Raw genomic sequence first — 26,965 nt, forward strand, 5'->3', positions numbered from 1 at the left:
TTGTTCAACATGGTTTTAACTTCTGGCTGCTTCCCTGATGTCTGGAACCAGGGGCTCATCTCCCCTATCCACAAAAGTGGAGACAAATCAGACCCCAATAATTACAGGGGAATTTGCGTCAACAGTAACTTGGGAAAGATTTTCTGTAGCATTTTGAATTCAAGAATTCAAACCTTTCTTCAAGAAAAAAATGTAATAAGTAAATGTCAAATTGGCTTTCTCCCTAACCATCGCACTACTGACCATATATACACCTTACACACACTAATTAATAAACACGTCCACCAAAAAAAAGAGGGCAAAATCTTTGCTTGCTTTATTGACTTTAAAAAAGCATTTGATTCGATTTGGCACGAAGGGCTATTCTACAAAATTCTACAAAGTGGGCTTGGTGGTAAGGTGTATGACTTAATAAAATGTATGTACACAGAAAATAAGTGTGCAATAAAAATCAAAAACCAAAGAACAGAATTTTTTTCACAATGTCGAGGTGTGAGACAAGGCTGCAATTTGAGTCCAAATCTTTTCAACATTTATATCAATGAATTAGCAGACATGTTGGACCAATCTCCAGCCCCAGGACTCACACTATTTGACACAGAGGTGAAATACCTGCTATATGCTGATGACTTGGTACTTCTATCACCAACCAAAGAAGGTCTTCAACAAAACATTAATATTCTGGAGCAATATTGCCATAATTGGGCCCTGGCAGTAAATTTCCAAAAAACTAAAATCATGATTTTCCAAAAAAAAAACAGATGTCAGAAACAAAAATGTAAATTCACCCTGAACAACACCTTAATTGAACACACAAAAAATTACACCTACCTTGGTCTGACCATATCTGCATCGGGAAACTTTAATATGGCAGTGAATGCACTCAAAGAAAAAGCCCGCAGAGCAATGTATGCAATAAAAATGAAATTATTCAAAATCAACATCCCAATTAGAATTTGGACTAAAATATTTGACAGTGTAATCCTACCAATAGCACTTTATGGAAGTGAGGTTTGGGGGCCACTCAATAAACTGGATTTTAAAATGTGGGACAAACATCCAATTGAAACCCTACATGCAGAATTCTGTCGGAAAATTCTACAAGTCCAGAGAAATACACCAACTAATGCATGTAGGGCAGAATTGGGCCGTTTTCCAGTAATAATGAAAATACAGAAAAGATCATTAAAATTTTGGCTACATCTAAATTCAAGTCCAAATTCGAGTCTGCAATTTAAAGCACTTCAAGCCCAAGAGCTGAGCCCAGAAACGAGCCCTCTCAGTCAGCTGGTGTTGGACCTCACCAATCAAGCTGACACCAGCACTGCTTCAAAAGAAAGAATTCCAATAAACAAAATCATGAACCAATCAAAGGAATCATACTTACAATACTGGAAAAACGAAACAAAATCCCAAAGCCGACTAAATTGCTATCTGACCCTAAACAGAGAATATGAATTGGCTGATTATCTCTACTCTGTCAGAGATACGAAGCAGAGACAGATCCTTACCAAGTACAGGCTGAGTGACCACCGATTGGCAATAGAAACCGGCAGACATAAAAAGACATGGCTACCCAAAGAGGAGCGTGTATGTGGTCACTGCATGACAGGGGAGGTAGAGACAGAGATGCACTTTCTCCTTTACTGTGATAAATATTCCTCACAAAGAGATTCATTATTCACAGAAATGACTACATATATTCCACATTTTTACAAATAGAACCCAGAGGAAAAACTAAGAATACTCATGGGCGAAGGAGCAATGGCTCCTCTTGCAGCCAAATATGTATTTTCCTGCCATAGCCTGAGGGACACTGAATAATAACATCTGCATAGTAAACAGTAACTTACTTATTATTACTATTATTGTTATTACTATAATTATTAATGTTTACTGTAGACTGTTACCATTTTATTGTATTTATTTTTGTATTATTATTTACTACCATTTTATATTATTATTTGCTATCATTTACAATTTTGTTACAATGTATATTGTATACATTGTTGCTTTGGCAATATTGACACAATGTTTTTCATGCCAATAAAGCAGCTTGAATTTGAATTTGAATTTGAGAGAGGTAGGAGAGAGAGAGGTAGGAGAGAGAGAGGTAGGAGAGAGAGAGGTAGGAGAGAGAGAGGTAGGAGAGAGAGAGGGGAGAGAGAGAGGGGAGAGAGAGAGAGGGGAGAGAGAGAGGTAGGAGAGAGAGAGGGGAAGGAGAGAGAGAGGTAGGAGAGAGAGAGGGGAGAGAGAGAGAGAGGTAGGAGAGAGAGAGAGGTAAGAGAGAGAGAGAGGTAGGAGAGAGAGGTAGGATAGAGAGAGAGGAGAGAGAAGAAGGATAGAGAGAGAGGAGAGAGAAGAGAGAGAGAGAAGAGAGAGGTAGGATAGAGAGAGAGGAGAGAGAGAGAAGAGAGAGAGAGGTAGGGGAGAGAGGTAGGAGAGAGAGGGGAGAGAGAGAGGTAGGAGATAGAAAGGGGAGAGAGAGGGGAGAGAGAGAGGGGAGAGAGAGAGGGGAGAGAGAGAGGGGAGAGAGAGAGGGGAGAGAGAGAGAGAGGTAGGATAGAGAGAGGTAGGAGAGAGAGAGAGGTAGGAGAGAGAGAGAGAGAGGTAGGAGAGAGAGGAGAGAGAGAGAGGAGAGAGAGAAGAGAGAGGTAGGAGAGACAGAGAGAGGAGAGAGAGAGGTAGGGGAGAGAGAGAGGTAGGAGAGAGAGAGAGGAGAGAGAGGAGAGAGAGGTAGGAGAGAGAGGAGAGAGAGGTAGGAGAGAGAGGAGAGAGAGGTAGGAGAGAGAGAGAGGGGAGAGAGGTAGGAGAGAGAGAGGGGAGAGGGAGAGGTAGGAGAGAGAGAGAGGGGAGAGAAAGAAGAGAGAGAGAGGAGAGAGAGAGGTAGGAGAGAGAGGTAGGAGAGAGAGGAGAGAGAGAGAGAGAGAGGTAGGAGAGAGAGGAGAGAGAGGTAGGAGAGAGAGAAGAGAGAGGTAGGAGAGACAGAGAGAGGAGAGAGAGAGGTAGGAGAGAGAGAGGTAGGAGAGAGAGAGGGGAGAGAGAGGTAGGAGAGAGAGAGAGAGGAGAGAGAGAGGTAGGAGAGAGAGAGAGGGGAGAGAGAGAGGTAGGAGAGAGAGAGAGAGAGAGAGAGGTATGAGAGGTAGGAGAGAGAGAGAGGGAGAGGTAGGAGAGAGAGGTAGGAGAGAGAGAGGGAGAGGTAGGAGAGAGAGGGGGAGGGAGAGGTAGGAGAGAGAGAGAGGTAGGAGAGGGAGGGAGAGGTAGGAGAGAGAGAGAGAAGAGAGAGAGGAGAGAGAGAGGTAGGAGAGAGAGGTAGGAGAGAGAGTGCTAGGAGAGAGAGGTAGGAGAGAGAGGAGAGAGAAGAGAGAGAGGTAGGAGAGAGAGAAGAGAGAGAGAGGAGAGAGAGGTAGGAGAGGTAGGAGAGAGAGGTAGGAGAGAGGTAGGAGAGAGAGAGGTAGGAGAGAGAGAGGAGAAAGAGGAGAGAGAGAGGTAGGAGAGAGAGAGAGGTAGGAGAGAGAGAGAGGTAGGAGAGAGAGAGAGGTGAGAGAGAGAGAGGTAGGAGAGAGAGAGAGAGAGAGAGGTAGGAGAGAGAGAGAGAGGTAGGAGAGAGAGAGGGGGGTAGGAGAGAGAGAGAGGGGTAGGAGAGAGAGAGAGGTAGGAGAGAGAGAGAGAGGTAGGAGAGAGAGAAGAGAGAGAGGAGAGAGAGAGAGGTAGGAGAGAGAGAGAGACAGGTAGGAGAGAGAGAGAGGTAGGAGAGAGAGAGAGGTAGGAGAGAGAGAGAGAGGTAGGACTGACCCTAAACAGAGAATATGAATTGGCTGATTATCTCTACTCTGTCAGAGATACGAAGCAGAGACAGATCCTTACCAAGTACAGGCTGAGTGACCACCGATTGGCAATAGAAACCGGCAGACATAAAAAGACATGGCTACCCAAAGAGGAGCGTGTATGTGGTCACTGCATGACAGGGGAGGTAGAGACAGAGATGCACTTTCTCCTTTACTGTGATAAATATTCCTCACAAAGAGATTCATCATTCACAGAAATGACTACATATATTCCACATTTTTACAAATTGAACCCAGAGGAAAAACTAAGAATACTCATGGGCGAAGGAGCAATGGCTCCTCTTGCAGCCAAATATGTATTTTCCTGCCATAGCCTGAGGGACACTGAATAATAACATCTGCATAGTAAACAGTAACTTACTTATTATTACTATTATCGTTATTACTATAATTATTAATGTTTACTGTAGACTGTTACCATTTTATTGTTATTATTTTTGTATTATTATTTACTACCATTTTATATTATTATTTGCTATCATTTATAATTTTGTTACAATGTATATTGTATACATTGTTGCTTTGGCAATATTGACACAATGTTTTTCATGCCAATAAAGCAGCTTGAATTTGAATTTGAGAGGTAGGAGAGAGAGGAGAGAGAGAGGAGAGAGAGAGGAGAGAGAGAGGAGAGAGAGAGGTAGGAGAGAGAGGAGAGATAGGAGAGAGAGAGAAGAGATAGGAGAGAGAGAGAAGAGAGAGGTAGGAGAGAGAGAAAGGGGAGAGAGAGAGGTGGGAGAGAGAGAGAGGGAGAGAGGTAGGAGAGAGAGGTGAGAGAGAGAGAGGTGAGAGAGAGAGGGGAGAGAGAGAGAGGGGAGAGAGAGAGAGAGAGAGGTAGGAGAGAGAGAGAGGGGAGAGAGAGAGGTGAGAGAGAGAGAGAGGTATGAGAGAGAGAAGAGAGAGAGGAGAGAGAGAGGTAGGAGAGACAGGGGAGATAGGAGAGAGAGAGAAGAGAGAGGTAGGAGAGAGAGAAAGGGGAGAGAGAGAGGTAGGAGAGAGAGAGAGGGAGAGAGGTAGGAGAGAGAGAGAGGTGAGAGAGAGAGAGAGAGAGGTGAGAGAGAGGTGAGAGAGAGAGAGGTGAGAGAGAGAGAGAGGATAGAGAGAGAGAGGAGAGGAGAGAGAGAAGAGAGGTAGGAGAGAGAGAGAGGAGAGAGAGGTAGGAGAGAGAGGTAGGAGAGAGAGGGAGGGGAGAGAGAGAGGTAGGAGAGAGAGAGAGGGGAGAGAGAGAGAAGAGAGAGAGAGAGAAGAGAGAGAGAGAGAAGAGAGAGAGGAGAGAGAGAGAGGAGAGAGGAGAGAGAGGAGAGAAGAGAGGAGAGAGAGGAGAGAGAGAGGTAGGGGAGAGAGAGAGGTAGGGGAGAGAGAGGGGAGAGAGAGAGAGGGGAGAGAGAGAGAGAGAGGTAGGAGAGAAAGAGAGAGAGGTAGGAGAGAAAGAGAGAGAGGTAGGAGAGAGAGAGAGAGGAGAGAGAGGTAGGAGAGAGAGGAGAGAGAGGTAGGAGAGAGAGGAGAGAGAGGTAGGAGAGAGAGGAGAGAGAGGTAGGAGAGAGAGGAGAGAGAGGTAGGAGAGAGAGGAGAGAGAGGTAGGAGAGAGAGAGAGAGGGGAGAGAGAGGTAGGAGAGAGAGAGAGAGAGAGAGAGGAGAGACAGGGAGGGAGAGGTAGGAGAGAGAGGGAGAGAGGTAGGAGAGAGAGAGAGGTGAGAGAGAGAGAGGTGAGAGAGAGAGAGGTGAGAGAGAGAGAGGTGAGAGAGAGAGAGAGGTGAGAGAGAGAGAGAGAGGTGAGAGAGAGAGAGGTGAGAGAGAAGAGAGAGGTGAGAGAGAAGAGAGAGGTGAGAGAGAGAGTGAGGATAGAGAGAGAGGAGAGAGAGGAGAGAGAGAGAGGAGAGGAGAGAGAGAAGAGAGGTAGGAGAGAGAGAGAGGAGAGAGAGAGGTAGGAGAGAGAGGTAGGAGAGAGAGGGAGGGGAGAGAGAGAGGTAGGAGAGAGAGAGGGGAGAGAGAGGTAGGAGAGAGAGAGGTAGGAGAGAGAGAGTGGAGAGAGAGAGAAGAGAGAGAGAGAAGAGAGAGAGGAGAGAGAGAGAGAAGAGAGAGAGGAGAGAGAGAAGAGAGAGAAGAGAGAGAAGAGAGAGAGAGGTAGGGGAGAGAGAGAGGTAGGAGAGAGAGGTAGGAGAGAGAGAGGTAGGAGAGAGAGAGGTAGGAGAGAGAGAGGTAGGAGAGAGAGAGGGGAGAGAGAGAGGGGAGAGAGAGAGAGGTGAGAGAGAGAGGTGAGAGAGAGAGAGGTGAGAGAGAGAGAGAGGTGAGAGAGAGAGAGAGAGAGGTGAGAGAGAGAGAGGTGAGAGAGAAGAGAGAGGTAGGAGAGAGAGAGGGGAGAGAGAGAGAGAGGTAGGAGAGAGAGGGGAGAGAGAGAGAGAGGTAGGAGAGAGAGGTAGGAGAGAGAGAGAGGTAGGAGAGAGAGAGAGAGAGGTAGGAGAGAGAGAGAGAGAGAGGTAGGAGAGGTAGGAGAGAGAGAGAGAGGTAGGAGAGAGAGAGAGAGGTAGGAGAGAGAGAGAGAGGTAGGAGAGAGAGAGAGAGGTAGGAGAGAGAGAGAGAGGGCTAGGAGAGAGAGAGAGAGGGCTAGGAGAGAGAGAGAGAGGGCTAGGAGAGAGAGAGAGAGGGCTAGGAGAGAGAGAGAGAGGGGTAGGAGAGAGAGAGAGAGGGGTAGGAGAGAGAGAGAGAGAGAGGGGTAGGAGAGAGAGAGAGAGGGGTAGTAGAGAGAGAGAGAGAGGGGTAGGAGAGAGAGAGAGAGAGGGGTAGGAGAGAGAGAGAGAGGGTTAGGAGAGAGAGAGAGAGAGGGGTAGGAGAGAGAGAGAGGTAGGAGAGAGAGAGAGAGAGAGAGAGGGGTAGGAGAGAGAGAGAGAGGGGTAGGAGAGAGAGAGAGAGAGAGAGGGGTAGGAGAGAGAGAGGGGTAGGAGAGAGAGAGAGAGAGAGGTAGGAGAGAGAGAGAGAGGGGTAGGAGAGAGAGAGAGAGAGGGGTAGGAGAAAGAGAGAGAGAGGGGTAGGAGAGAGAGAGAGAGGTAGGAGAGAGAGAGAGAGGTAGGAGAGAGAGGCCCAGGGACATGTTTCCAGGCCCAGGGGCCCAGGGACATGTACTAGTCTGTGGCGACCTAAATGCCAGAACCGGACAAGAACCTGACACCCTCAGCACACAGGGGGACAAACACCTGCCTGGAGGTGACAGCATTCCCTCCCACATATGCCCCCCTAGGCACAACTATGACAACATAACCAACAAAAACGGGTCACAACTCCTGCAGCTCTGTCGCACGCTGGGTATGTACATAGTCAACGGTAGGCTTCGAGGGGACTCCTATGGTAGGTACACCTATAGCTCATCTCTTGGCAGTAGTACTGTAGACTACTTTATCACTGACCTCAACCCAGAGTCTCTCAGAGCGTTCACAGTCAGCCCACTGACACCCCTATCAGACCACAGAAAAATCACAGTCTACTTAAACAGAGCAATACTCAATCATGAGGCATCAAAGCCAAAGGAACTGAGTAACATTAAGAAATGCTATAGATGGAAGGAATGCAGTTTGGAAACGTACCAAAAAACAATTAGGCAACAACAAATTCAATCCCTTTTAGACAATTTCCTGGGTAAAACGTTCCACTGTAATAGTGAAGGTGTAAACTTGGCAGTAGAAAATCTTAACAGTATATTTGACCTCTCAGCTTCCCTATCAAATCTAAAAATCTCAAATAGAAAACCGAAGAAAATTAACAATAATGACAAATGGTTTGATGAAGAATGCAAAAATCTAAGAAAGAAATTGAGAAACCTGTCCAACCAAAAACATAGAGACCCGGAAAACCTGAGTCTACGCCTTCAGTATGGTGAATCACTAAAACAATACAGAAATACACTACGGAAAAAGAAGGAACAGCATGTCAGAAATCAGCTCAATGCAATTGAAGAATCCATAGACTCTAACCACTTCTGGGAAAATTGGAAAACACTAAACAAACAACAACACGAAGAATTATCTATCCAAAATGGAGATGTATGGGTAAACCACTTCTCCAATCTTTTTGGCTCTATAACAAAGAATAAAGAGCAAAAACATATACATGATCAAATACAGATCTTAGAATCAACTATTAAAGACTACCAGAACCCACTGGATTCTCCAATTACATTGAATGAGTTACAGGACAAAATAAAAACCCTCCAACCCAAAAAGGCCTGTGGTGTTGATGGTATCCTCAATGAAATGATCAAATATACAGACAACAAATTCCAATTGGCTATACTAAAACTCTTTAACATCATACTTAGCTCTGGCATCTTCCCCAATATTTGGAAGCAAGGACTGATCACCCCAATACACAAAAGTGGAGACAAATTTGACCCCAATAACTACCGTGGAATATGTGTCAACAATAACCTTGGGAAAATCCTCTGCATTATTATTAAACAGCAGACTCGTACATTTCCTCAATGAAAACAATGTACTGAGCAAATATCAAATTGGCTTTTTACCAAATTACCGTACAACAGACCATGTATTCACCCTGCACACCCTAATTGACAACCAAACAAACCAAAACAAAGGCAAAGTCTTCTCATGCTTTGTTGATTTCAAAAAAGCCTTCGACTCAATCTGGCATGAGGGTCTGCTATACAAACTGATGGAAAGTGGTGTTGGGGGTAAAACATACGACATTATAAAATCCATGTACACAAACAACAAGTGTGCGGTTAAAATTGGCAAAAAACACACATTTCTTCACACAGGGTCGTGGGGTTAGACAGGGATGCAGCTTAAGCCCCACCCTCTTCAACATATATATCAACGAATTGGCGCGGGCACTAGAAAAGTCTGCAGCACCCGGCCTCCCCCTGCTAGAATCCGAAGTCAAATGTCTGCTGTTTGCCGATGATCTGGTGCTTCTGTCACCAACCAAGGAGGGCCTACAGCAGCACCTAGATCTTATGCACAGATTCTGTCAGACCTGGGCCCTGACAGTAAATCTCAGTAAGACCAAACTAATGGTGTTCCAAAAAAGGTCCAGTCACCAGGACCACAAATACAAATTCCATCTAGACACTGTTGCACTAGAGCACACAAAAAACTATACATACCTTGGCCTAAACATCAGCGCCTTTATATATTCACTTTGTATGTTGTCTACCTCACTTGCTTTGGCAATGTTAACACATGTTTCCCATGCCAATAAAGCCCTTGAATTGGTAGGAGAGAGAGAGAGGAGAGAGAGAGGTAGGGGAGAGAGGTAGGAGAGAGAGATGAGAGAGAGAGATGAGAGAGAGAGATGAGAGAGAGAGAGAGAGGAGAAAGAGATAGCAAGCTACAGTATGTCCATGATGTGACGTCACTAATATTTAATGTGAGCTTAGTTAGGGTGCTTTCCTGTCGACAAAGGATCCTTCCATTTCTACCATATGCTGACAAGTAGCCTACATATCTTAGATTTAGGATAGTTTATCAATTCCTACTCTACATGTATGCTATGCTATTTCAACAACACAAATATGTCGAGTTAAAAGTCCTTAAGCTTCTGTAATGTCACGTGACGCCTGATGAAACTGAGTATCCATATTTTTGACAGCTCCTACCTCAGGTGGTGGACAAGCCTTCACACATCTCCCCTACATTTTTCTGAATGGACAACCGCATGTGAAAATACCCCTCAAGATGCCGTCCAAGAAAAACTGATCCGATTGCAATTTGCTGAGCAAATTGACATTAATAAGGGGGGAAACGGCATTCAAGATGTCAGTCACTGGTGCCTATTCAAAATGGGGGTATGGGTCCTGTTTTCTGCCCAAAACAGACAAACAGGTAAGTCATGGAGACAGTGATGAACTGACACCTGGCAGCAGTGTGAGGGGGGGTTATTAATGTAGCGTTTCTACTGAAAACTAAGCTGTGTGTGTTCTCTGTCTGCCTGAAGGACTTCTCAGACTGGGAACATTCATTTTTATAGTTGAGCCTACATAGGGTAACTGCTCCATTTGTTTTCTTTCTCCCAGAGGGGGAGAAATGACTTTCAAGAGACTAGTGAGGCCGAAAAACCCTTCAAATCACTGCAACACATTCACACAATAATTTGAGGATTCAGAGATGCACTGAAGAAGAAACATTGCAGCATTGTCATGACAACCTCTTTGCCTTGCTGCCAGCTGTCTGTGCTGTAGAAAATATCATTTTTGTGGGGGGCAGCAGGTAGCCTCGTGGTTAGAGCGTTGGACTTGTAACCGAAAGGTTGCAAGATCGAATCCCTGAGCTGACAAGGTAAAAATATGTCATTAACCCACTGTTCATAGGCCATCATTGAAAATAAGAATTTGTTCTTAACTGACTTGCCTAGTTAAATAAAGATAAAATAAAATGTTGGAACATTTACCTGCATTATGATCATGCAGGCAAAGCAGTCTCATACAAAATATTTGTCCATAATAAATAATAAAACTGAACATTTGCATGTAGGCTTTTCTGCAAAGTAGGCTATAGCGCCTAGGTCTGGAAAATATAGGCCTAGCCTATATCTACCAGGAAGAGAATGAACAAAATACTAAAATAGTTTTAGGTGAGGTTAATACAAGTTTCTACTTTTTTTGTGTGTGTCCAGAATGGTGACTGGTTTTATTACTGGCCTCCGTGATGACAGAAAGCAAATAAATTAACAATGACCCAGACACCGCCTGAACATTTAATCACTGCAGAACTCTCCAGCCTCTTCCCACTAAACTTCTACCACAGTTGGTTCTACTCTAAACGTAATAGAAGAGCGTAGGCGTGAACTGAAAGCTTCTCATTAAGAAAACTAAACGCATGTAGAGGGATTTTAACAAGAATAACAGCATATGAGTCTTAAAGATGTGTGCAATCTGGAGCGAGGTCAATACTATTTCTGAGGACTGAGACTTGCCCCCCTGTTGGTTCATATGAATGAATCGGTCATGACTGCAAAGCAACAACGGTTCATGTTAATGCGCTGCTTCTGCAGCAGGGAGTCAACTGAGAAAACAACTTTAACTCTTGAATATAGCCCCTCTTGAATAGATTTACCACAGATGGACTCCAATGAAGTTGTAGAAACATCAAGGATGATCAATGGAAACAGGATGCACCTGAGCTCAATTTCGAGTCCCATAGCAAAGGGTCTGAATAATTATGTCAATAAGGCATCTTTTTATACATCACTCACATACATTTGCAAAAATGTCAAAAAAACAGTTTTCCCTTTGTCATTATGGGTTATTGTGTGTAGATTTAATCGATTTTAGAACAAGGCTGTAACATAACAAAATGTGGAAAAAGTGAAGAGGTCTGAATACTTTCCGAATGCACTGTATCTAGGCTGCTATGCTACCACGTACTAGGCAATGCAGCAACTGCGGCTTACCTGTAATCACTGGCTAACATTGTAAAATCAGACAACCAGAGTACCATGGTCCAAAAGTTGACAAATAAATCCCTCCAACAACACATGCAACCTGGATTAAGGGTCAGGTACGATTAATAGGTTTACAAGACTGGATTCATGCCAGATATAAATCCACTATGCTATTGATGAAACAGCTGTCACACAGTAATAGTACTTTGATCATCTTGGCAATCTCCCTTGGAACAAATGAAGACTGGAGCATATAGTGTACAAACCATTACGAACAACAGTTTTTTTTCATAGCTTTTTTCATTATTGGACATACCCAGGAAATCAGCTCAGTGATTATAAATTTAGGAAATCTGTTCCCACGTATTCCCACACTTATATAGAGAGACATACAGTGCATTCAGGAAAGCATTAAAAAAAATCCAAAATGTGGATAAAGCTATGTTATTAAAAAAAATGTTTGTTTTTTTATTCCTCAATCTACACACAATACCCCATACTGACAAAGTGAAAACAGGTTTTTATAAATTGTGGCAAATTAATGAAAAATAACAGAAATAACTTATTTAAGTCTTCAGACCCTTTGCTATGAGACTCGAAATTGATTGGAGTCCGCCTGTGGTAAATTCTATTGATTGGACATGATTTGGAAAGGAACCCACCTGTCTATACAAAGGTCCCACAGTTGACAGTGCATGGCAGAGCAAAAACCAAGCCATAAGGTCGAAGGAATTGTCCGTAGAGCTCCCAGACAGGATTGTGTCGAGGTACAGATCTGGGGAAGGGTACCAAAACATTTCTGCAGCATTGAAGGTCCCCAAGGACACAATGGCCTCCATAAATCTTAAATGGAGGAAGTTTGGAACCACCAAGACTCTTCCTAGAGCTGGCCGCACAGCCAAACTGAGCAATCAGGGGAGAAGGGTCTTGGTCAGGGAGGTGACCAAGATCCTGATGGTCACTGACAGAGTTCCTATGTGGAGATGGGAGAACCTTCAAGAAGGTCAACCATCTCTACAGCACTCGACCAATCAGCCCTTTATGGTAGAGTGGCCAGACGGAAGCCACTCCTCAGTAAAAGGCACATGACAGCCAGCTTGGAGTTTGCCAAAAGGCACCCAAAGACACTGCGACCATGAGAAACAAAATTCTCTGGTCTGATGAAACCAAGATTGAAATCTTTGGCCTGAATGCTAAGTGTCACGTCAGGAGGAAACCTGGGATCATCCCCAACGGTAAAGCGTGGTGGTGGCAGCATTATGCTGTGGGGATTTTATTCAGCGGCAGGGACTGGGAGACTAGTCAGGAACGAGGGAAAGATGAACGGAGCAAATTACAGAGAGATCCTTGATGACAACCTGCTCCAGAGTGGTCAGGACCTCAGACTGGGGCGAAGGTTCACCTTCCAACAGGACAATGACCCTAAGCACACAGACAAGACAATGCAGGTGTGGCCTTGGGACAAGTCTCTGAATGTCCTTGAAATGCCCAGCCAGAGCCCAGACTTGAACGCTATCAAACATCTAAACATCAAAAATAGCTGTGCAGCAACATTCCCCATCCAACCTGACAGATCTTGAGAGGATCTGCAGAGAAGAATGGGAGAAACTCCCAAAATACAGGTGTGCTAAGGTTGTTGTGTCATACCAAAGAAGACTCGAGGCTGTAATCACTGCAAAAGGTGCTTCAACAAAGTACTGAGTAAAGGGTAAAAATACAGTTGAAGTCGGAAGATTACATGCACCTTCGTTTTTCACAATTCCTGACATTTAATCCTAGTAAAAATTCCCTGTCTTAGGTCAGTTAGGATCACCACTTTATTTTAAGAATGTGAAATGTTAGAATAATAGTAGAGAGAATTATTTATTTCAGCTTTTATTTATTTCATTACATTCCCAGTGGGTCAGAAGTTTACATACAATCAATTAGTATTTGGTAGCATTGCCTTTAAATTGTTTAACTTGGGTCAAACGTTTCGGGTAGACTTCCACAAGCTTCACACAATGAATTGGGTTAATTTTGGCCCATTCCTCCTGACAGAGCTGGTGTAACGGAGTCAGGTTTGTAGGCCTCCTTGCTCGCACACGCTTTTTCAGTTCTGCCCACACATTTTCTATAGGACTGAGGTCAGGGCTTTGTGATGGCCACTCCAATAACTTGACTTTGTTGTCTTTGAGCCATTTCGCCACAACTTTGGAAGTATGCTTGGGGTCATTGTCCATTTGGAAGACCCATTTGCGACCAAGCTTTAACTTCCTGACTGATGTCTTGAGATGTTGCTTCAATATATCCACAATTTTCCTTCCTCAGGATGCCATCTATTTTGTGAAGTGCACCAGTCCCTCCTGCAGCAAAGCAGCCACGCAACATGATACTACCACCCCCGTGCTTCACGGTTGGGATGGTGTTTTTCGGCTTTAAGCCCCCCCATTTTCCTCCAAACATAATGATGGTAAAACAGTTCTATTTTTGTTTCATCAGACCAGAGGACATTTCTCAAAAAAGTGCGATTTTTGTCCCCATGTGTGGTTGCAAACCGTAGTCTGGCTTTTTTATGGCGGTTTTGGCACAGTAGCTTCTTCCTTGCTAAGCGGCCTTTCAGGTTATGTCGATATAGGACTCGTTTTTCTGTGGATATAGATACTTTCATACCCGTTTCCTCCAGCATCTTCACAGGGTCCTTTGCTGTTGTTCTGGGATTGATTTGCACTTTTCGCAACAAAGTACGTTCATCTCTAGGAGACAGAACGCATCTCCTTCCTGAGTGGTATGACGGCTGCATGGTCCCATTGTGTTTATACTTGCGTACTATTGTTTGTACAGATGAAAGTGGTACCTTCAGGCGTTTGGAAATTGCTCCCAAGGATGAACCAGACTTGTGGAGGTCTACATTTTTTTTCCCTGAAGTCTTGGCTGATTTCTTTTGATTTTCCAATGATGTCAAGCAAAGAGGCACTGAGTTTGAAGGTAGGCCTTGAAATACATCCAGAGGTACACCTCCAATTGACTCAAATGATGTAAATTAGCCTATGACATAATTTTCTGGAATTTTCCAAGCTGTTTAAAAATAGTCAACTTAGTGCATGTAAACTTCTGACCCACTGGAATTGTGATACAGTGAATAAGTGAAATAATTTTTGGAAAAGTGTCATGCACAATGTAGATGTCCTAACTGACTAGCCAAAACGTTAGTTTGTTAAAAAGAAATTTCTGGAGTGGTTGAAAAATTAGTTTTAATTACTCCTACCTTAGCGTATTTAAACTTCCGACTTCAAATGTAAATGTGATATTTCCGTTTTTTGTATTTGTAATAAATTTGCTAAATAAAAAAAAAAAAATTAAAACAGTTTTTGCTTTGTCATTATGGGTTGTGTGTAGATTGATGAGGAGAAAAAAACAATTTAATCAATTTTAGAATAATGCTCTAATGCAACAAAAATGTTGAAAAAGTCAAGGGATCTGAATACTTTACGAATGCACTGTACGTGATCGTATCCCAATGTAATCAAGGTTTGAAATGATCCTGTTTTTGCCAAATAGTATATATGTTTGGGATTCTTGCGGTGAATTTGCAGTGAACAAATTATTTGACGGTAGCTAGGTTTTCATACGAATATTCTAAAATCTGCATAATAACAATGTATCATGCGATGGGCTAATATGTTGGATAGATGTCAAAAATGTTAGAGAAGACAAATGCAAAAAGTGTATACTTTACAGTACCAGTCAAAAGTTTGGACACACCTACTCATTGAAGGGTTTTTCTTTATTTTTACTAATTTCTGCATTGTAGAATAATAGTGAAGATATCAAAACTATGAAATAAAACCAAAAAAAGTTAAACAAATCAAAATATATTTAGATTCTTCAAAGTAGCCAACCTTTGCCTTGATGACTCAACATTCCATGACATACACTAAGGTATTGTTGGCAGAATAGATGGATGCAGTTCACAGCATGATTAATATAATTCACCAATATATTTCTTGGTAGTCCAAAAACTATTGCTATCAGTTTGTAAATCACAGCTGGACTGGTACATTGTTTGCCGCCTCCATTTAGGATGTACTGTTTCAGTTCCAATGAAAAACACGGAGTCTAAAAACACGGAGTCTAACGTTAGCTACTTAGCTAGCTGCTAGGAGGATTTCATGTAATGTTATTGGAGGAGTGGGTGACTGACTTTTTCCCCTCATATCGTTTTTCGGTGGCTATACACAGCTAAAGACGCAGGTGTTACTTAGTTAGCTTGCAATAACTTGAACTACTGTTATCCAGTTAGCATATCTCTTGTGTTTGCAAATTCACGATTTTAGAGCACTCTCGACTGGGTGCCATAATGCTGAAAAACTGATGATTTTTACGAATGCGCAACACACACCAGATATGACCGGTGTTAGTAAATGTAGGCAAAAAAAAGTAATAGTAGCAAACACTTTAGATAACGTGTAAACAGCCTAACCAGTTCTGTTACGGCGAGTAAAATTGTAAGAGTGAGGAGTGCTCTCATTGGGGCCGGAAGTAGCTAGCTAGCAAGCTAGCTAAATTTAGTCAGTTAGCTTGGGTGCTTGGTTAGGACAAATATGAATACATTGGTAGGCAAGCTGCAGATGGACGAGTAAGCTACATTCCCCATTGTTTAACAGTGCAATTTGATGGGCAACTAGCTGAAGAAGTTTGAATGTGTTTACCTAAATGTTCTTTGTTAGATTTTAGTTAATCTTGCTCTGGCTAGCATTAGTTGTTGATCTTGTTCAATAACTGAGGAAGAGAGAGCCTACCATTTAAGGTTGTTTGATCAACAGGTCTGTAAAGTTCCAAAATGTAAGAGGTCTCCCGTGGTATTTACATATTTGCAGAAATCCATTCAGGTGTATTTTGTGGCTTTTGTAGAATGCGTTCTAATGATATAAAGTTGTGCTGTTGCAACTTCCTGTAAACACACAGTTCAGTTCAAAGTGAATGATGGCAGGCCTGTGTGGCAAATGGCTTATTTGCATAAAAACCTACTGTAGCTCTGATTGGCAATGGCACAACGGTCTGTGTAGACTCCGGTCTCGGACAAGAAATATGTTTTTAAATTAGGTTTTATTTACTGCAGCGTCTATTAATTGTCCAAACGCATGGCCGCTTTCCCACTCTACATTGCTATAGAATTTCCACAAATACCTTAGTTAAAAAGTTAATTCCCAAACATTCTAAGAATTTATGAAAACGTGAAAATGACCATATCTAAGTGCTCACTGGTCATAAAATATTTGTAAAAGTGTCATATTTTTCATGGGGGTGTTAATGAACATTTGAATAAGATTTCATGTTCCTAAAAGGTTGTCAGTTTTACTCTAATGTCCATGTGCGCCATGTACGATGGTTATTATATTAATATTTGCGCATAATGGGGTTTCCACCACCATTTCTCGCATAATTAAATTGACCGACAATAAAAGATCCCAACCTGGCTAGCGTATTTTGTTTTGTCAACAATTGGAAAGTCTACCAACCAATGTGGTACCTTATTGTATGTGTGGGATACAGAGATGAGGTAGTCATTCAAAAATTATATTAAACACTATTGCAAACAGATGGAGAAGTGAGTCCATACAACTTGTTGTGTGACTTGTTAAGCACATTTTTACTCCTGAATTTATTTAGGCTTATTGACTTAAGACATTTCAGCATTTCATTTTTTATCAATTTGTTTTTTTTTAATCGAAAAACATAATTCCACAATGACATAAAAAAATAATATCCTGAACTCATCCGCCCTAAATGTGACTAGGGTGCTACTTCTGTTTCTTTCCTGATGTTCTTCAAACATTGACCGGGTCACTGTGGCCCAACCTGGTCTCAGAGCATTTCGGATTAGTAAATCTGAGACACTCCATTGAGTATAATATGTTAGGTTTCGTATGGTATTTTTAAACTGTGGATGCCCATCATCCATTTAATATATTATATATTGTACAAATTGTAATTCACAACATATGTTACGAATTTGCAAAACATACAATATGTTACAAATTTGCTAAATGTATATGTTATGAATTCAAAATTGATGTGGCTAACATTAGCTAGATGGCTAACGTTAGATAAGCTAGGGGTTAAGGTTAGGAGTTAGGTTAAGGGTTAATGTTAGGGGGATGGTTAGGGGGGATAACGGTTAAGGTTGGCTAACATGCTAAGTAGTTGCAAAGTAGCTCAAAAGTAGTTGAGTTACTAATTAGCTAAAATTGTCTGTGATGGGATTTGAACAGGCAATGTTTGGGTTACTAGACATTTGCGTTATACACCTACGCCCACCCAACACGTTTAGCCTTAAGTAACCTTCTGTCTTATTAGGCTGAAAAATGGCAAAAGAATGTTGGCTAAGCTAGAACACTAGCACGAGCCCATAGCAAATGAATAGAAACAAACGTTTGGAGTAACACTTAGAATTCAATTTCGCCTAAATGGCACCAAAAAATGTATCTTTTTTATTTTACCACTACAATCTGTTCTTAGGATGAAATTGAAAAATAACTTGTGTAGATAGATAGTAAACATCCACATCTCGATGGTGCCAAGTGTGCTTATGTTTTCATAACGAGGAAGTATGTAATTAGAAAGAGGAGAATATGCTGATTCAAATGGTGTCCGACTTGAAAAAAAATCTAAATATACGCATTGCGAGATATTTGGCAAAATATACCAGCATGCCTCTCCATAGGAAAACAAATGAGGGGAGCTCAGCGTTCCAAGGGAAAAAGGTATTTCGGGGCTGGCGTTTGATGACAACCGAGTACACTGCCCAGCCTTGCATAATTAGAAAGAGGAGATTATCATGATTAAAGTGGTGTCCAATTTGCAAAAATGTAAATATACACATTGCGAGATATTTGGCAACACAGACATACCTATATTTCCCTATAGGAAACAATGGGACGACCTCAGAGTTCCGTTAGTAATTTTTTGTTGTTGTTTACATTTTAACTACCAGCAACGTGGGCAGCTCTCATTGCCAACAAGAGCAATAGGCTGGGAATAGAACGTTTGGAAGGCGAGTTGGTGCCACGGTACTCAATAGAACTAATAGAAGCTGGCAAGGTGAAAAATACCCTAAAATAAGGCTGGGTGCAATGAACTAGTTTTTATCTGAAAAAAGCATTGTTAAAAATGTCAAGTGTCCAAGCCAAGTCTTATGTAACCATCCCAAAAGCAACAAGAGTCCCGGATTTACATTTACTATGTTGCGTCTGGTCTATGAGACCAGGTTGTGTGGCCGGGAAACATGTTATGCACCACAGGCGTAATTGTCCTTTCTGTTGACACTGACTGTTGGGAAGATAATTCAGAAGACAGTAGCTAGCTCTCATCATAGACAATGACTAGACTTTGTTCCATGTCGTTAGTTAGCTCCACATGAACGCGAACTAATGCTATTAACATCACTCTGGCCCCTGTTGTGAAAAACTAAAACGGTAACTAACCAACTAAATTAGCAGCATTTGCTATAGTTAGCTATGCTAAAACACTGCCTGTGTGACAAACCTCGGTGGTTTGGTTCACGGTTCTACCTGTCTGAAGAGCTAACGTTAGCTAGCAGCTAACAAGCATAGGCAAAACGTTGGTCTAGCACACGCAGCTACGCAGGACAATTCTGTAAGATACTTCTGAGCTAAAGTTATACACTTCAGTCATTTGCCCAAGTGACATAGCTATGTTGCTAGCTAGCCAGCTAACGTAACTCAAAATAATAAATCTAGCTGCTAGCTAACTATTAACTAATCTAAAAATCCCTCACCTTCCCCGATGCGCCGTCTCCGATGACTACAATTTTAAGTTGCTTATCTTGACTGTCTTCTTCTGAGTCCGACATATTGAAATATATTGCAATGAAGATATTATTGTACTGAAAATGTAGCTACTGCTATTCACAGTAATATCGTCAAAACCTTTGAATATAGCTAGCTTGCTAATTCAGTTAGCTAAAATAGACCCAGCAGCAGACGCCATGTTTCACCAGCCACTCATGCCAGGCATGTTCCATTTATGTTTTGTAAGCCTGTTATTTACAAACCCTTTATCGGCCAACTGAAATACTTGTACATTAAGGACACATTTGATGTTACAACTTTTATGTAAAAAAAATATCATCCAAGAATAGCAAATAAAGAAGGTTAAAATGTTCATTGAATAAAACTGCTTTACAATGGACCAGTCCAAGGACCTGAACGCTCAACAGTGACCATAGACTACGCGTCCTTGTTGCTATGGTAATCAAGGTCAAAGACTGAGAGGCATTCTTTCCAGATAAAGAAATGTAGAATTTAAAACTATTGACCATTCCATAAATAATACTTTTCTCCCCCACATGATGTAGCATAAATTGCATAAAATAACTGTATGAACTATGTAGCTGTACACCTTCAAAAACGTTCCACATCTCCTAGCCTAGCCTATTCATCATGATGGTCCATAAAAAAAATATTCAAATTCCCAGGTAGCCCGAGGCCCTAATGGATTTTAAATTCAGTAGACTTGAATTGTGTTCATATGGGATTGCGACTACTCAATCATAGTGATCCATTCAGACGTGGTTTAAATTATAATTTTACTAATCCCATGTGGCTCAATTGCTGGAGCATGGTGCTTGCAACGCCAGGGTTGTGGGTTCGATTCCCACGGGTGACCAATAAGAAACAAGTATGGACGTACTTGGCTACTGTAAATGACTCTTGATGAGCATCTACTAAGTGACTAAAATGTTACACCAATTAATGCTGTCGCTGTCTCCATGTTGGGAGCACATTCATCATTGTCGTTTGCAGAGGAGTATGGAATAGAATATCCTTTTCATTTTAGTTTAGGAATGAACGTGAGAAAATGCATGTAGCTGTTACTTTGCAAAAGCATATTGTATTCGGCCTAGATAGCCTATATCTTCAAAGTAATATGTTGGTTTTAATGTATGTTACATTTAGGTTAATGGTTCATTAAAAATAGTTATAAATGTATTCATTTCAAATTTCACCGTTTTCAAGATGGCGTCAGTTTAATTCAGTCTGTTATAGGAGATGTTATGTGGTCACCGGGGCCGACCAGCAGGTAATACAGAGGAATTTGCACCTGGAGCGGTTTGAGCCCGGTGGCAGTGACTGTCAGGTCAATATTGGCCCATCAACGTGGTAAGTGAGGGTGCCAAGATAGTTATAAGAGTATTGTGAAGGTATATGCGTGAAAGACCCTAAACTGGACCAAAAAATAGGCACAGGTATGCACACACAAAGCATGCAATGTATAGGTTATTGAACATAATTATGTGTTATGCGGAAGTAACTTTGTTATTGTTGTTACTGTGTAGTGAAACAAAATAGACTCCAGTACAGATGCTACGTAAATTGTTTGATTGATTTCAAATGAAATTGTTGGGCTACATGATAGCGGGCAGTTATGAAATCTAAGAAAATATTATTGCCAATATCTTGCACATTTTCTTCAATTATGGGTACCATCAGAACCCTCGTAAATATCTGTAAGAATGGAAAATTAATTTTCATAATACAAAAAATACTATTTTTCAGCAACATAAAGCCTTAAATATGAATCTTCAGTGAAAATCCAAGGCAGTGGTGTAATGGCACGGAAAAGGGCACATATTCAGTCGAGAGGGGACACCGATTCACTAAACAGGTATGGCCCAGATTCATCCAAAAACAACAATAACACGTTTTCATTTTCTCCCGTCTCACGTTGGTTGTTTGGAAATGCAGAGGAAAAGTAGAGATTCATTTGAGGACACATGGGCAAATAGATATAGTCATGTGGTATAGTATTGACATTTGTTACAATATTAATGTTAATATAGAATAGCTACATCTGCTTGTTGGAAGGACTAGTCACTAGAATTCATCCCTAATCATTATTAAAGATCCTTAATAACATAATAATGCATAATACAGTATGTGTATGGGTTATGATTAGGTTTTCCTTCTCTTAGGTGAGTACATATATTAATCAATAAAGCAATAACTATTTGAAATATGTATGAACAAAAACAAATGTGAGAATCAATCTTCAGGCTATGCATAATGTTAGACCACATAGGTCCTATTTAATGCATGATTTGTTAATACGTGTGAATATATTTTCGCATTGTGTGGTACAACCTACAGCCTACACTAGTAAATGTTTAGGTAGGTTGGTAAAGTTTATTTTGATACATTTCTCACATAAAATGTCAAACACCCTATAATGATAATCATTTGGTAGCCTAATCTTTAAATTTAATCAGCATAATAGCCTCTATCGGGAATTGCAGCATGGGTCAGGCTAGCGGGAAAATATTTGATGTGCTATTTTACAATAGCCAACTATCAAATACATATTTCCTTTGTTTTATGTAGGCTATAGGCCAGCTCAGTACTATACAATAGTATACATTTCCAAATTATGCTGCGTCATTTTATGCCAAATAAAAGTGTACAATATTTAGCTTGTTTATGCAGTAGGCTAAACAATAACATACATGTTATAGGCTAGGCTATAACTTTTGATATTTTAAATTATATCTTTCTTGAACGTTACATTTGTATCCATTCGGAATCGAATCTCTGAAAATATATAGACAGACATCGAACGCTATAGGTTTTAGACCGTTCAAAGACCGTTCTATTCTAATAACCAAGAGTAGTCAGACGAGACAATGCTTAGTACCTTTTTACTTATTATAAGAATTTTTGGTGCACAAGACCAATTCACGTATAGATTCAGTTTTGTCTCGCAACTAATATTGCCACATCATTTTTCAACCGCCATGTCCACGAGCTCTAATCTATACATCCCCAAGTCGATATGGACGCGTGACATTCTGTCGTATGCCCTCTCCAGACCTTGTTGTGCCCCTCAGGTCATCGTTTATAACCTACAGTTTCTTTCGAGACTGGGAGGTACACATTGGATCAGTAGCTAAAGGCTGATGTAGGGTCATTGTATAGGTTATCACAGTTCAGAAGTTGTGTGAAATTCTTTATCGTGCAGTTTACCTGCGCCCTATCTAAGTTGTCAAACCTAGTTGCTTCTGTTTTTTGTCATTTCATTTTTCAGATTATCACTAACAATAGAAAATGTATCTTGCATTTTCTCGATCGGTATGGTTTAATGTTACTTAACCATTATTGAAATAGACTAGAGTGTAAGCGCTTGCGTGGCCTTCAACACTAGTCAAGCCGTCTGGAAATAGGCCTACTCGTTTGATATTAGGCTACATTTGACAAACGAAATATTTAAACTAATGTATAGGCTGGATAGTCACTTTTACAATTATAAATGTTCTTAAATTATATATTAGTATACTATTTACTTTGATCCTTCTCCATGATTTACTTGTTTATTTATCGTAGGACCTTTGTTTGGGTTTAATGTATGGAAGTATTACCCGAGATAGACTACTCCACGAGATCTGAAAATCGATCAAAATGTAATTAACATTTTATGAGATATATATATATATATATATATATATATATATATATATATATATATATATATATATATATATATATATATATATATATATATATATATATAGGCTACCTACCATGTGTGGCAACTTATATACATCACCGCGATGACCTTGATGGTTTAAATGGTGGAGGTCAAAATGTACCATTTAGTATGAAATGGAGCAAGGACACCTGCTGGGTATTTTACATTTTCATTACATATTTTCTTGAGGGTTGTTATTATTTCGATTGAACTTTTTGTCATTTTTGTGCATTCTATATTTATCGGGATTAATTGCATTGTCTGAAAGCGTTCAAAATATACTGAAAGCATCCAAAATACACAATGTATACAGCTAAAAACAACAAATCCGTGTCAAAACAAGTTGACGTTAAGGTTACAGAAAGTGTGCTTTATCAATTGACTTGATTTTGCTAACCATTATCTTGGACAAAATCAAAACGTCAGAATTCTTGTAAGGCTTTTTGTATATATCAAATCTTAAAGCTCAATTTGAGCAAATTCTGAATTTAAGATTAATCGTGTAACCACAGCAAATTCTAAAATCAACTCGATATGAGTTTGTTTTTATCGTTTGACAGCCCACATTCTCTTATTTGAAATGTATGCAGTTTTGTCCTTGAGCTGTTCTTGTCCATCAATGTTCTGTATGTCATGTTTTATGTTTTGTGTGGACCCCAGGAAGAGAGCTGCTGTATGAGCAACAGCTATTGTGGATGCTAATAAATAAATCATCATAGCTGTACTTTTCTCTCGGTGTTTGAAGCAGAGAAATAATTCTGCATATTAAAATCCATAATTGCACTATGTCTACAAAGTTCATTTTTGCCTTTCTCCACAAATTCATCCAAATGCCGTCTCCGGATGTGACTACTCAATAAATGATTTTATTTTGAAATGTGAAATGTGTTGTTTTACAAGGTCAGCCATAGTAGTACGACGCCCCTGGAGCAAATGATGGTTGAGTGCCTTGTTCAAGGGCACATCGACAGATTTTACACCTTGTCAGCTCGGGTATTCGAACCAGCGATCTTTCGCCTACTGGCCGCTATGCTACCTGCCGCCCTAATAATGATGTCACTTCGGTTATTTTCCTTTTGACAAGGTACACACAAATAGGCTGCGGATGGTATATACACTTCGTGTGAACGCACTATGGAGAAAAAAAAATGAAAAAAAACGTGTCCCACCCGCAGCGCAATAGCCTCTCTACATTACTAAATATCGAGGTTCTGTAATTGTGCTATTGTAACCTGACATGTCCACATATCATTTAATTAAGTATATAGCCTATATACAGCGATAGATTTTGCCATGCATATGGAAACATATGGCCTACGGATTTAAGTCTCAAAGAACGTCATATTAAATACCAATTTTCTATCATTAGATCTGCAACTTGATCTAGAACAACAACTGGAACATGTCTCTGCGAGAGAAAATAATTTCACTGATTAAGTCTCATTATACGTGTCAAGCGAACATGTATGGAATTGTCCTTGACATCATGCAATATCTATATATATATATATACAGGCATTCCGATGATTGTAAGAAAAAGGAAAAAATACTAATATACTGGTAAATTACTATTCCATGTTGAGTAAATCATGTATGATGTTTCTTGTACTGGCAAACAAAGGAGCAGTGACTAAGAGTGTGTGTGTGTGTGTGTGTGTGTGTGTGTGTGAACAGAGAGTGAGTGAGGGAGAGAACGAGACAGGGAGGGGGAGGGAGAGGGGGAGTTTGAAGGTGTTTGTGTGCGAGTCGAGAAACTTATCTATATGGTAAATAAATATACATTATTTATTCATCTATGTCTACCAGCCTCAAACATTGGGCTCTTGCTCTGATTTAGGCCTGCACAACAACACGCACGAGTCACATTCCGAAAAAGTGCACCAATGTATGCCTATAGATATTAGCGTTCCATACACATGAATTGAGGAGTTTGAAAATTTGAGCATATTGAGCAATATGGACACGCATATGATCATAACGTTTTGTTTGCTGTTGCAAATAACCATCCTGTGATCTACTCTATATTTTGATGCAACCAACTATTGACCTATGTTAACACTATTATTAAGGGCTGAGCCCGCTTGGTGACATATTTCGGATTAAACAAAACATTTTTTGGAAGAACTTTCATGAATTGGCCTAGGTCTGTATCATTCAAAGTGATACATATGATGTCTAAATAAAATAGGAAGAAAAATGCCAAACAATTTGTCAAAACGACTAGGCCTTGATTGGAATGCGGAGCCGTCTGTTGGATGACATATTTTTTTGTAGTTGTTTTGGAACCAAAGGCCTCTACTGTTGGTTGATCAGATCATTTTCAATTCTAGTAATTCTTTTGAGATTTATTAGATTGGCATGTATTAGTGTCTTAAAGACAATTCCACATGGGCCTATTGCGATCTTGCGATTTCAAAAGTGACAAACGATAACACGAAGTGATGGGCCTGCACGCCACATAGATAGCCCTATAGCCTAGCTCCTGAAACCAGTTCAGTTTAATTTCTTTGTTATTTGAAAATAAGCGAAGAATATTTCATTTGTTAGAGCTTGTCTGATTCATGAGCAAGCCATGGTTCATTCGCGTAATCCATTTGATAAGATATATGCGTAACAAAACAATGATGCACGATTTACACATGTCCTAAAAAGGTATTGTCTCTTCCATGTAAATCATTAATTTCACCCTTTCCTTTGCTGTGTGTTGCATCTCGGCTCTGCTGGGCTCACCTCAGCCAGCGGCGCCCACCCCTGCGTTGCAAGCCAGCTTGGCACAGATGGGCATACAGCCTTGGTTAAGGAGATGTGTTTCGCATAAAGTAACGGGAAACGATTCCACTCACAAAATATGTAAAATCACGACGCAGACTACGTTTTCAATTATTTCAATCTAGCTGTTAAAAATAATTTGTGCTGTAGGAGATATGCTGTACGATTATTTTCATTAAACAAACTGCATGCGTTGCCACGGACTTATATAGGCCTACGGATGTGGCCTACCAACGTGCTACATGGCATGTGTTCTACATTTGACCTACCATGGAACAGGCTTAGTACATGACAAAAAATCGGAACTCATGATTGACATTTCAAAACATACTTTTAACCATCTTCATGCTTTGCGCATAGGCCTACACGCATTCCCTCCAAATGTCATGCAAACGCTCTCATGTATAAAAACAAGTCGAATGGGTAGACAATGAAATGGAGTTAATGCATACCTATGTGGGTGTTTGCATTTCACCAATCAAAAGTTGAAAAGAAGAATTTCAACTGACAAAATATTTCACTCTTAATGAGATGTCTTCGTATGCAGGCATGAGACGGAATGCCATGTCAATGGGATTTGGGATATGTCATGTAGAATAACAGCCCTTCCAACAACGCCGATTTGTATTTAATTTTTAGCAATTCTCTTTTTAAGACAAACGGTGTTCGTAGAGAAACAAGCAATTAACAGAATCATTGGAGTTGTCCTTTGGGCTATACGATTGTGTTGGCTGTATAGCCGGGCGTGGTATCAGATATAGGCTATAGCCCGCAAAGTACTCGATAATAGTTTGTGCAAGAATTATCCAGAATACGAATACGAAGATTGAAATGCCCTTTGTGCTTGGAACCAGGGTGTCAGGTAGATAGCCTAGCAGTTAAGAGCGTCGATCTAGTAACGGAAAGGTCTCTGGTTTGAATCCCTGAGCTGACTAGATTGTTAAAAATCTATCGATATGCCCTTGCGCAAGGCACTTAACCCTAATTTGCTCCAGGGTCCGGGTACTACAATGGGTGACCCTGTAAAACAACACATTTCACTGCACCTATCCGATGTGTCCCTTACAAATACAGATAGCACTTTTTAAACTGCAGTCGACTGTGGAATTTTGGACACAGTTATTGCAGAATAATTGCAGCGTACTGTATGTAGTTGAACTGCAGTTATACTGCACTGTAACTGCAGTCACAATGGAAAATTACTGCAGTATTTGCAGCATACTGCAGTTGTACTACACTCTAACTTCAGTTATACTACAGTATGCTGCAGTTATACTGCAATATTTTTTCGTGAGTGGTGTAACAATAAAATATTTATTTATTTTTACCCTAATTGCTCTTGTAAGTCGCTCTGTATAAGAACGTCTGCTAAATGACTAAAATGGAAAATGGGACCATTTCTGTTGGTTTTGTCAGTGAGATGATATGTTGAA

At 40.7% G+C, this 26,965-nt stretch overlaps 1 protein-coding gene across 1 annotated transcript in view; it reads right to left on the reverse strand.

The window, feature by feature from the left end:
- Positions 1-19,265, reverse strand: part of LOC110487753 (ras-related protein Rab-28) — a gene marked incomplete in the record, with an annotated part of 96,853 nt that extends 77,588 nt beyond the window's left edge. Inside the window, 1 exon segment of the mRNA XM_036943170.1 lies at positions 19,034-19,265.
- Between the last annotated feature and the right edge of the window lie 7,700 nt (positions 19,266-26,965).

The sequence above is a fragment of the Oncorhynchus mykiss genome, chromosome 14, assembly GCF_013265735.2.
Source record: "Oncorhynchus mykiss isolate Arlee chromosome 14, USDA_OmykA_1.1, whole genome shotgun sequence".
Lineage (NCBI taxonomy): Eukaryota > Metazoa > Chordata > Actinopteri > Salmoniformes > Salmonidae > Oncorhynchus > Oncorhynchus mykiss.